This window comes from Elephantulus edwardii, unplaced genomic scaffold, assembly GCF_000299155.1.
Source record: "Elephantulus edwardii isolate Elephantulus edwardi_28Jun2011 unplaced genomic scaffold, EleEdw1.0 scaffold00293, whole genome shotgun sequence".
Lineage (NCBI taxonomy): Eukaryota > Metazoa > Chordata > Mammalia > Macroscelidea > Macroscelididae > Elephantulus > Elephantulus edwardii.
In genome coordinates, this window is record NW_006400043.1 from 221,388 (window position 1) to 230,033 (window position 8,646).

Genomic DNA, 8,646 nt, shown 5'->3' on the forward strand with positions numbered 1-8,646 from the left:
AGGCAGTAAGTATTAATGTTGAAGAGAATGTGGCAAAATAGGAACTCTTATCCATTGTTGATGGAATTATAAAATGATACAACCACTCTTGAAGACAGTTTGGCATTTTCTCAAAAATCTGATCAAAGAAATTTCATATGACCCTGCTATTCCATTGCTTGGAATATAGCCTGAAAAGATGAGAACTGAGACACACACAGAGACTTGTACACCAATGTTCATAGCAGTGTTATTCTCCATAGCAATAACATGGAAAAAGCCCAATGTCCAACCACAACCAAATGGATTGAAAAATTATGATACCATTACATGATGGAATACTATACAGCATGCAAGAGCAATGATTTTGCAAATCACTGCCTAACTGGATGGACTGGGGATTTGTTTGCTAAGAAAACTAACTCAGTCCCATCAGGATAAATACTGTATATGACTATTATTGTAGAACGTGTATGAAGCTCCAAGGTGGGAGAGGGTCACAGAAGGGTCAGGATGGACGGGGGAGCTGGTTAATTACATGGTCACACAATTTGATGGATGGAGTGAGGAATGGGTGAAAGAAAGGGGTAAAATCTGGTGTGAAGAAAGTATATAGTGAAAATCCAAAAATATCTACTAAACAGTCATCCGTTCAGACCCACTGGTGGGTCTATGAGAACTAGACGGGCAGGTGTCTTCTGGAAAGTTTTTCAGCCTTGGATCATCAATGCACATTAAAGTAGCAGATTTGCATAGTCCTCTCTGAACTTTACAATTAAATATACCTTCTCAGAAAAAAAATGACTTTTATGTAATTTCTTTTTTTCCTCATAAAGATTGATCCAAATTAATTAACTGCACTGAAGGAATAACGTACTGTTTGGTTGGTTTTTTAAAATTTTTTTAACTCACTGTCTTTTAATTGGTTTTAATTGGTTCTGACTCATCCTGTTCCTCCTTTACATTTGTGAGGAAGGATTCTCAGTCATTTTTTCCCCTTTTCTTTCTTTTTTCTTTTGTTAAAAGCACAACATGCTATTGACTATATTACCAGAGCTCTTTTTACATTTGAAAAAGCTCTTAACAAGATAAAGATAATAATTTTGTAACTGACAATAAAGAGATTTAAAACTCACTGCCTACTACTACTCTCTTTTTTGGTTTTTCCTTTCCTTTTCCTTTGCTAGGAAAAAATATGTGCAGTTTCCTGTGAAACACACCTGAAAACACCCTGGAGGGTAAGACTCCAAAGCAGTGAGTTTGGGGTTTGATCGAGTTTGAGACTGTAAATTTTAAGGGAAACACACTACACGTCTTTCCCCCTGATTTTGAAGCTCTAAAAACAGTAGAAAATTAGGGTTAGTGGAGTGCTTCACTACCGAGACTACCAGAGCTCCCTATGAAGATATTCTCTCTTTTTAGGTTAGAGTCTGAACTGACTCATCCTCCATTGGGTTTCTATGGACATGAAGCTCCCCGAAGTTATTTTTCCATCTTCCTCCCACATAGCCACTGATGTACAAGAACTAGAAGTATCAGACAAATGTGTCCTTTGGTTTAGCAGCATAACTGTGTAAAGTCTAATCTGTCTGTTTTAGAGAAAGTGGAACCAAGATACTCCTTAAAACAACAGATTTTTGTTTGTTTGTATTGTTTTTTAAATGTTACTTCAGCAAAAGTTTACAGAAAAGTTGGATTTTCATTCATTCCTTATTAACATTTTCCTCCCTTCTCCCTCCCCCGGTTAACTCTTTTTTTAAGAAAAAAATTCATTTCCTCCCTCCCCACCTCCCTTTCCCATGCCCTAGTCTTCTTTGTAATGTATTTCTTATTCTGAACTGTTGTCTAACATATAATGTCTTTTAAAGAATTTTTCCCTCATCTGTTCCATTACACTGTTTTCTTATTCTCCTCTCACTCCCGCCCCCTATATTAATCCTGCTTTATAACAGTGATGTTATGCAATATTTGTCACTTTGAGACTGAGACAATTCACTCAGCCCTCCAGTATGTTTTAATATGAGAGGCCCATCCTTGAAAGAAGATATGCTTGGAAAAGTAGAGGGTCAACAAAAGAGAGGAAGACCCTCAGTTAGATGGATTGATGCAATGACTACAGCACTGAGTAGGAACAAAAACAACCTCAACAACTAGAGAACATTGATTTGGAGAATGGTGAGGATCATGAATATGGCATGAAATAAAGCAATGTTCTTTTCTATTGTTCATTCATTTGTCATGAATCATAAGAGACTTGATGGGACAAAACAGCAATAACGAATCTACCTTTAAAACATCTGAGTACGGAAAAGCAGTAACTTAAAACATAACGATGTCTATCTTCCTAGGGAGCTCTAGAGATGGGTGGCCTAGTGGTAGGAAGCGGCACTGCAATCCCAAAGGAAAGTTAATGCAGATTCAAATCTGTCATTTGTTCTGAGGGTGAAGAATGGGCAGTCTCCTCTTGTATGATTTACTGTTTCTGAAAACCCAATAGAAGGTCAGCTATACGTTAGTTTTGACTAGAAAGCTCATAGTAACAAGTGGCCTGGTGGGTAAAGAGTTTCACTGTTAATCTGAAGGCAATGAATTCACAGAGAAGAAATTCCTTATGTGGTCTACAGCTTCTGAAAACTTGCTGAAGGTCAGCTATGGATCAATTCTGACTCAACAGTAAGGAACTATTTAGTTCTAGTCAATATGGAATTTAGCGTTTGTGGATTTCTGAATATTAATACCAAAAAACCATTTTTTTTAAAAATTCAGACAATATTTGATTCAGAAAATCAAAAGGACAGAGTAGAATCACCCCAAGTGTTTTACTACGCTTAGATATTAACAGTAAAAGGCATACCTTTGTCTCTCTTCTGTATTAAGTTTTAAACCATTGGCTGTTTAGTTAGTAGACAAACATTTTAACCACTGTAGCACTGGGTGTCTCAGAGTAGCATAAAAATTTAAATTAGAGTTTTGTCTGAGATTTATTACATATATTTTGGGCTTCTGTTGACCAGATGGATTATAACACTCATTAAAGTACTAAACGAAAAACAATGAGAGTGTGTCTTGATGATAATGCTTTTTATCATGCCCAACATCTGCATTTCTAATTTGTCTTAATTATGTACATATACAATTTGGTCAATGTTTTGCATTTCAAAAATCCTTTCTAATTTCAAATGTATCCGATAGTTCATATGAGCAATTATGTATTTAAATGAGACAATCATTGTCTAATTGGCATATTTCAATTTCCACTAAGATGTGTCAATTAAGTAGAATCCACAGTAGACCATAATATCTCCAGCAGAGAATTTATGAACTATAAACTAAACACAGCAGTTTTGAAGTAGCATATCCTAAAGTTCATTCTCCAAAATTACTTTCTAAGAGGTAGTGTGCTTAAATGCATAAATTGCACTAAAACGAAAACAAATACTATGTTTTAGATGTTTCTCTGCTTAATTTCGTACTATGCCTTTTTTAAAATGAAATGCAAAGTAATGGGCTAGATTGTTGCAAAGGCATCCAGTCTCTTGCATTTTTATCATCAGAGCAGAATAACCATTTCTGAGAATACCCATTTCTGAGGAGAGTTGGTTTGGACTCAACAGCTAAGAAAGGTCACTGGTTTGAATTCATTAGACTCCATTGGAGAAAAATGTGGCAGTCCATTTCATAAAAGTTTACAACTTTGAAAGTGTTATGATGTAGGCTTAATATTTCCTATAGGATGCCTTTGAGTCAGAATCAACTTCCTATCAATGAGTTTGGGTGTACTAACTTCTGAAAATGCCTGAGAAGAAATTAAACTTGTTGCTTTCACTATTTATAAATGTCCTTTCCAGTTATGGTATTGTTTATAGTCTAGTTCTTTAGTTTGCTCTCTCTCTATTACAATTGATGATTAATGATGGAGAAGTGTATGTAAATCATTAGTTAAAAAAAATTCCAAATAAATTTACTCTTTATTATTTCTCTTGAGAGAGCTTCATTCAGATGGCCACACTGTTGTTGTGAGTTGCCTTCAATCCATAACGAACCTATGTACAGCAGCTCTGAAACCTGCCGTCCTGAGTGAGTCTTACTAATTCTGACACATCAACACCCCTTTGCCCCACTTACTGTATCAATTCATTCCATCCAGAGTCTTCTCCTCTTCTACTGTGCCTTTACTCTGCCGAGCATGATGTCCTTCTCCAAGAACCTATTTGTATTAAAGACTATAGTCCTTGACCTTCTGCAGGAAGTGTTTCAGGTCTTTTTCCATTTTTGCTGAAATGGAAAAAGACCTGAAACACTTCCTGCAGAAGGTCAAGGACTATAGTCTTTTGCAAGCAGGGTTGTGTAGTTGCATAAGATAGGTTGTTGCTTAGTATTCCTCCAATCCTGATGCACCTTCCTTCTGTATCAATGCATCTCATCTGGGGTCTTCCTCTTCTACACTTTCCCTCCACTCTTCCAAGAATGTTGTCTTTCTCCAAGGACAGGTCTCTCTTGGCCACGTGTCCAAAGTATGTGAAGTGGAGCTTCAAAATCCTAGCCTCCAAAGAGAAAATTGGTTTCACCATCTCCAAGACAGACCTATTTCTTTTCTTATCATTCCATGGTATGTTTAATACACTTCAGGGCTACAGTTCAAAAGCGTCGATTCTTCTTCTGTCATCCTTAGTCATTGTCCAACTCTCTGATACATAGTAAATAATTGTGAAGACTATGGCCTCAAACAGATACATCTTAGTCTCTAGACTGACATTGTTCTTCTGGAGAGGTCCCTGACAACAAATTTTCTTGATGCAATTCATTTTTTCATTTCTTGACTGTTGGTACCATGAAGTTTGATTGTGGAACAGAGTAAGATAAAATTGTTAACAATCTCAATTTCTCCTGCTGTTGTCAGTTGGCCCAGTGGTGAGAATCTGTATTTTATTTATTTATTTTATGTTGAGCTTTAATCCATTTTGGAGATTATAGTCCTTGACCTTCTGCAATAAATGCTTCACCTCTTCCTCATTTTCAACAAGTGAGGTTGTGTCATCTGCAGTAACACAGGTTTTGGTAAGTCTTCCTCTAATCCTGATGCTACACTTATATATTGAAAAGGTATGGAGACAAGAGGCATCACTGATACACTTCTTTTCTGATTTTCAACTATGTATCGTTTCTTTGTCTTTTCTAACAACTCCCTCCTGGTCCAAGTATAGGTTTTGCATGTTGTTGTTGTGTAGTTATGTTCCGTGGAGTTGTCTGTGACTATAGCAACCCTATGTACAACAGTCCTAAACTCTGCTCTATCCTGTGTCAATCTGATTGTCTCTGACACACCGACCGCCACTACCGTAGTCACTGAATAAATCCATCTCATCGAAGGTGTTCCTCTCTTGGACTGTCCCTCCACCCTCCCAAGCATAACATCCTTCTATAAGGACTGGTCCCACTTTGCAACATGTAAAAAGTTTGTTAGATGAAGCTTTAGAATCCTTGCCTCCAAGGAGAAATCTGGTCTCAACCTCTCTAGGATGAACCTGTTTGTTCTCCTAGCAGTCTGTGGTATATTCAATGCTCTTGTCCAGCACCACAGCTCAAAGGGATCAATTCTCCTTATATCAACCCTAGTCATTGACAAGATTCTGATGCATAGCAAGTAATTGCAAAGACTATAGACTTAACTGGGTCACCTTAATCTCCAAACTGACATTGTTGCTTTTCAGTATTTCAGCACAATTAAATATTCTAGGATTCCCATTCTTCTCCAGGTTAGTCACAATTTGTTGTGATCCACACAGTTTTTACTGCTTTTGCAGTATCAGTGAACCACAGATGGACAGTTCTCTGATTGCTGTTATTGTTATGTGCCATAGAGTCGCTTGCAACTCATAGCGACCCTACGTACAAGAACTCTAAATGCCGTTCTATCCTGTGCCAACTTCGCGGTCTCAAACACATTCATTCCCACCACTCGACTCACAGAATCAATCCATCTCATTGAGGGTCTTCCTCTACTGCGCCTCCCTCTACTCTCCCAAACATGATGTCCCTCTCCAAGGACCCTCCTCGCAACATGCTCAAAGTATGTCAGACGAAACTTCAGAATCCTTGACTCCAAGGTGCACTCCGGCTTCACCCTCTCCAGGACAAACCTGTTTTTTCTCTGAGCAGTCCATGGTATGTTCAACACTCTTCTCTAGCACCACAGCTCAAAGGCATCAATTCTCTTTCTATCATCCCTATTCACTGTCCAATTCTCCAACTCATAGCATGTAATTGCAAACTTTATTAATCAGGATTTAGAGGTTTTTTTTATTTGAACCTTTTGTTTTAGATGATAATATTTATAAGAACATCCAATTACATTTAATAAAGACAATTCATATAAAGAATTTTTATCTCCATCATTGTCATTCCAACCACTCTGATGGTCTTTATGATCAGTTCTTCTCCATAATCATACTTTTTCATGAGTCAAATGCTACTATTATTATATTTGGCTCCACAATCAACTCCTGGGACCAGCAGGCAGGAAATGGAAAGATTAATTGCTTTGGGAATGTCTGCTGTCAGGGTCCTCTCCAGAGTACTGAAGAACAATGACATCCGTCTGGAGACTAAAGTGCACCTGATTTAGGTCTTACTCTTTGCAATTGATTGCTATGTGTAAGAGAGCTGGACAATGACTAGGGATGAAAGGAAGATAATTGTTTCCTTTGTGCAGTGGTGCTGCAGGAGAGTGTTGAATATGCCACGGACTGCCAAGAGAACAAACAGGCTCATCCTGAAAAGAGTGAAATCAGGCTGCTCCTTGGCGGCTCCTTGGAGGCAAGGATTCTGAGGCTTCATCTGACATACATTGGGCATGTTGAAAGAAAGGGCCAGTCCTTAGAGAGAAACGACATTCTTAGAAAGGTGGAGGGACAGATAAAGGACCATCAATGAGATGGATTGACTCAGTAACTGGGGTAATAAGAGTAGGTGTGTCAGAGACAGTGAAATTGGTAGGAGATAAAGCAGCTTTCAGGGCTATTGTACATGCAGTCACTATGAGTTGAAAACAACTCAATGCCACATAACAACTGGAAACACAACAGGAGATAATGTTCAATAGCAGTAGTCACCCAGTGTCTTTCAGTGTTGCTGTAGTAGAAACATCTAGAATAAGTACTTTGCAGACAAGAATTGATTTTTTTTTTCTTTTACAGCTCAGTAAGCTAAATTCAGATCTCTGATGAGAATTTCCTTTGTCAATTCCAGCTTCTAGTTTTTGTCAGCAGCATTTGGAATTTCAGCTTTTAGATGCATCTGCTATTTATGACTTTTGTTCAAGGCTGTCTTCCCAAATTTTGCTCCTTTGTGTATGTTCTGATGTTGCTTTAATACAGAAGCTGTTAGATTTGTGATTCATCTCTCCCTCATAATTGCCTGATTATTGCTGATGGTGTTATTGTTGTTGCTGTTATGTACCCTTAAGGCAAAACCAACTCATAGTTGACCTGGGGACTTTCAGAAGCTATAAATTAATTACATGGAAGGAAATTATCCATCTTTTCTCCTGCAAAGCAACTGGTGTATTGGAACCAAGTGCATTTGTATAGAAAGCACAACTCTTTACCCACTAGACCACCAGGGCTCCCCAATTACCTAATTAGCATAACAAAAGAAAATCACTTTTTCTAAATAAGTCATGGTTAAAGGCATAAAGAGTTTAGAATTTATATTCTTATCTGTTGATATCAATGGGAACTGCCTGTTACTTGAGGAAATAGATATAAAAGAGTCTTTCCTAATAATCATCACCCAAATTAAGAATTCTAGGCACTTGAATTGTGAAAAAGCAAGTTTATGTTATTCAAGGCCACCTATTTGTGACATTTTTGTTAGAATAGTACTAGGTAACTAAAATAGATGTTGTTGTTGTTGTGTTTTTGATTGCCGTTGATTCGATCATGACTCATAGCAACCCCATGAACAGAAGGCCTGAAGCCTTTCTAGAAATATCATCATTTATCAAAGTTCATTGAGTTTCCAGAGGCATGATGTTTAGGAAGTACATGCCACTCCTGCTTCCAAAAGACATATATGCTCTCTTTATATTAATTTGGATATAATATAAGGGGATATATCTTAAAATTAATTATTTTCCCAAGGTAAGATTCTCACCACTGGGTCAATTGACAGCAACATGACAGATGGAGAAAAGATTGAGATTATTGACAAGTTCAGCTTGTTTCCTTCCACAATCAGTACTCTTGGCACCAGCAGTCAGATGATAAAAAGATGAATTCATTGGGAAAATCTGCTGTCAGGGACCTCTAGAGAGTGCTAAAGAATAAGGATGTCAGTCTAGAGACTTAGTGTGTCTGGTCCCTGTGGAGTTCACAATCACTTGCTATGCATCAGAGAACTGGACAATGACCAAAGGTTACAAAAGAATTGATGCCTTTGAGTTGTGGAGCTAAAGAAGTGTACTGAACTTACCATGGGCTTTCAAGAGAACAGATCTTTCCTAGAGAGGGTGAAACCAAACTGCTTTTTGGAGGCAAGGATTTATTTTTTTTTAATTTCCTGCAAATTTAATTTCCATTTCCTAGTAGTATGCAAACAAGCTATGGCTGACTCTAAGAAGAATGGGAATCCCGGAACATTTGATTGTGCTAATGTGAAACCTACACT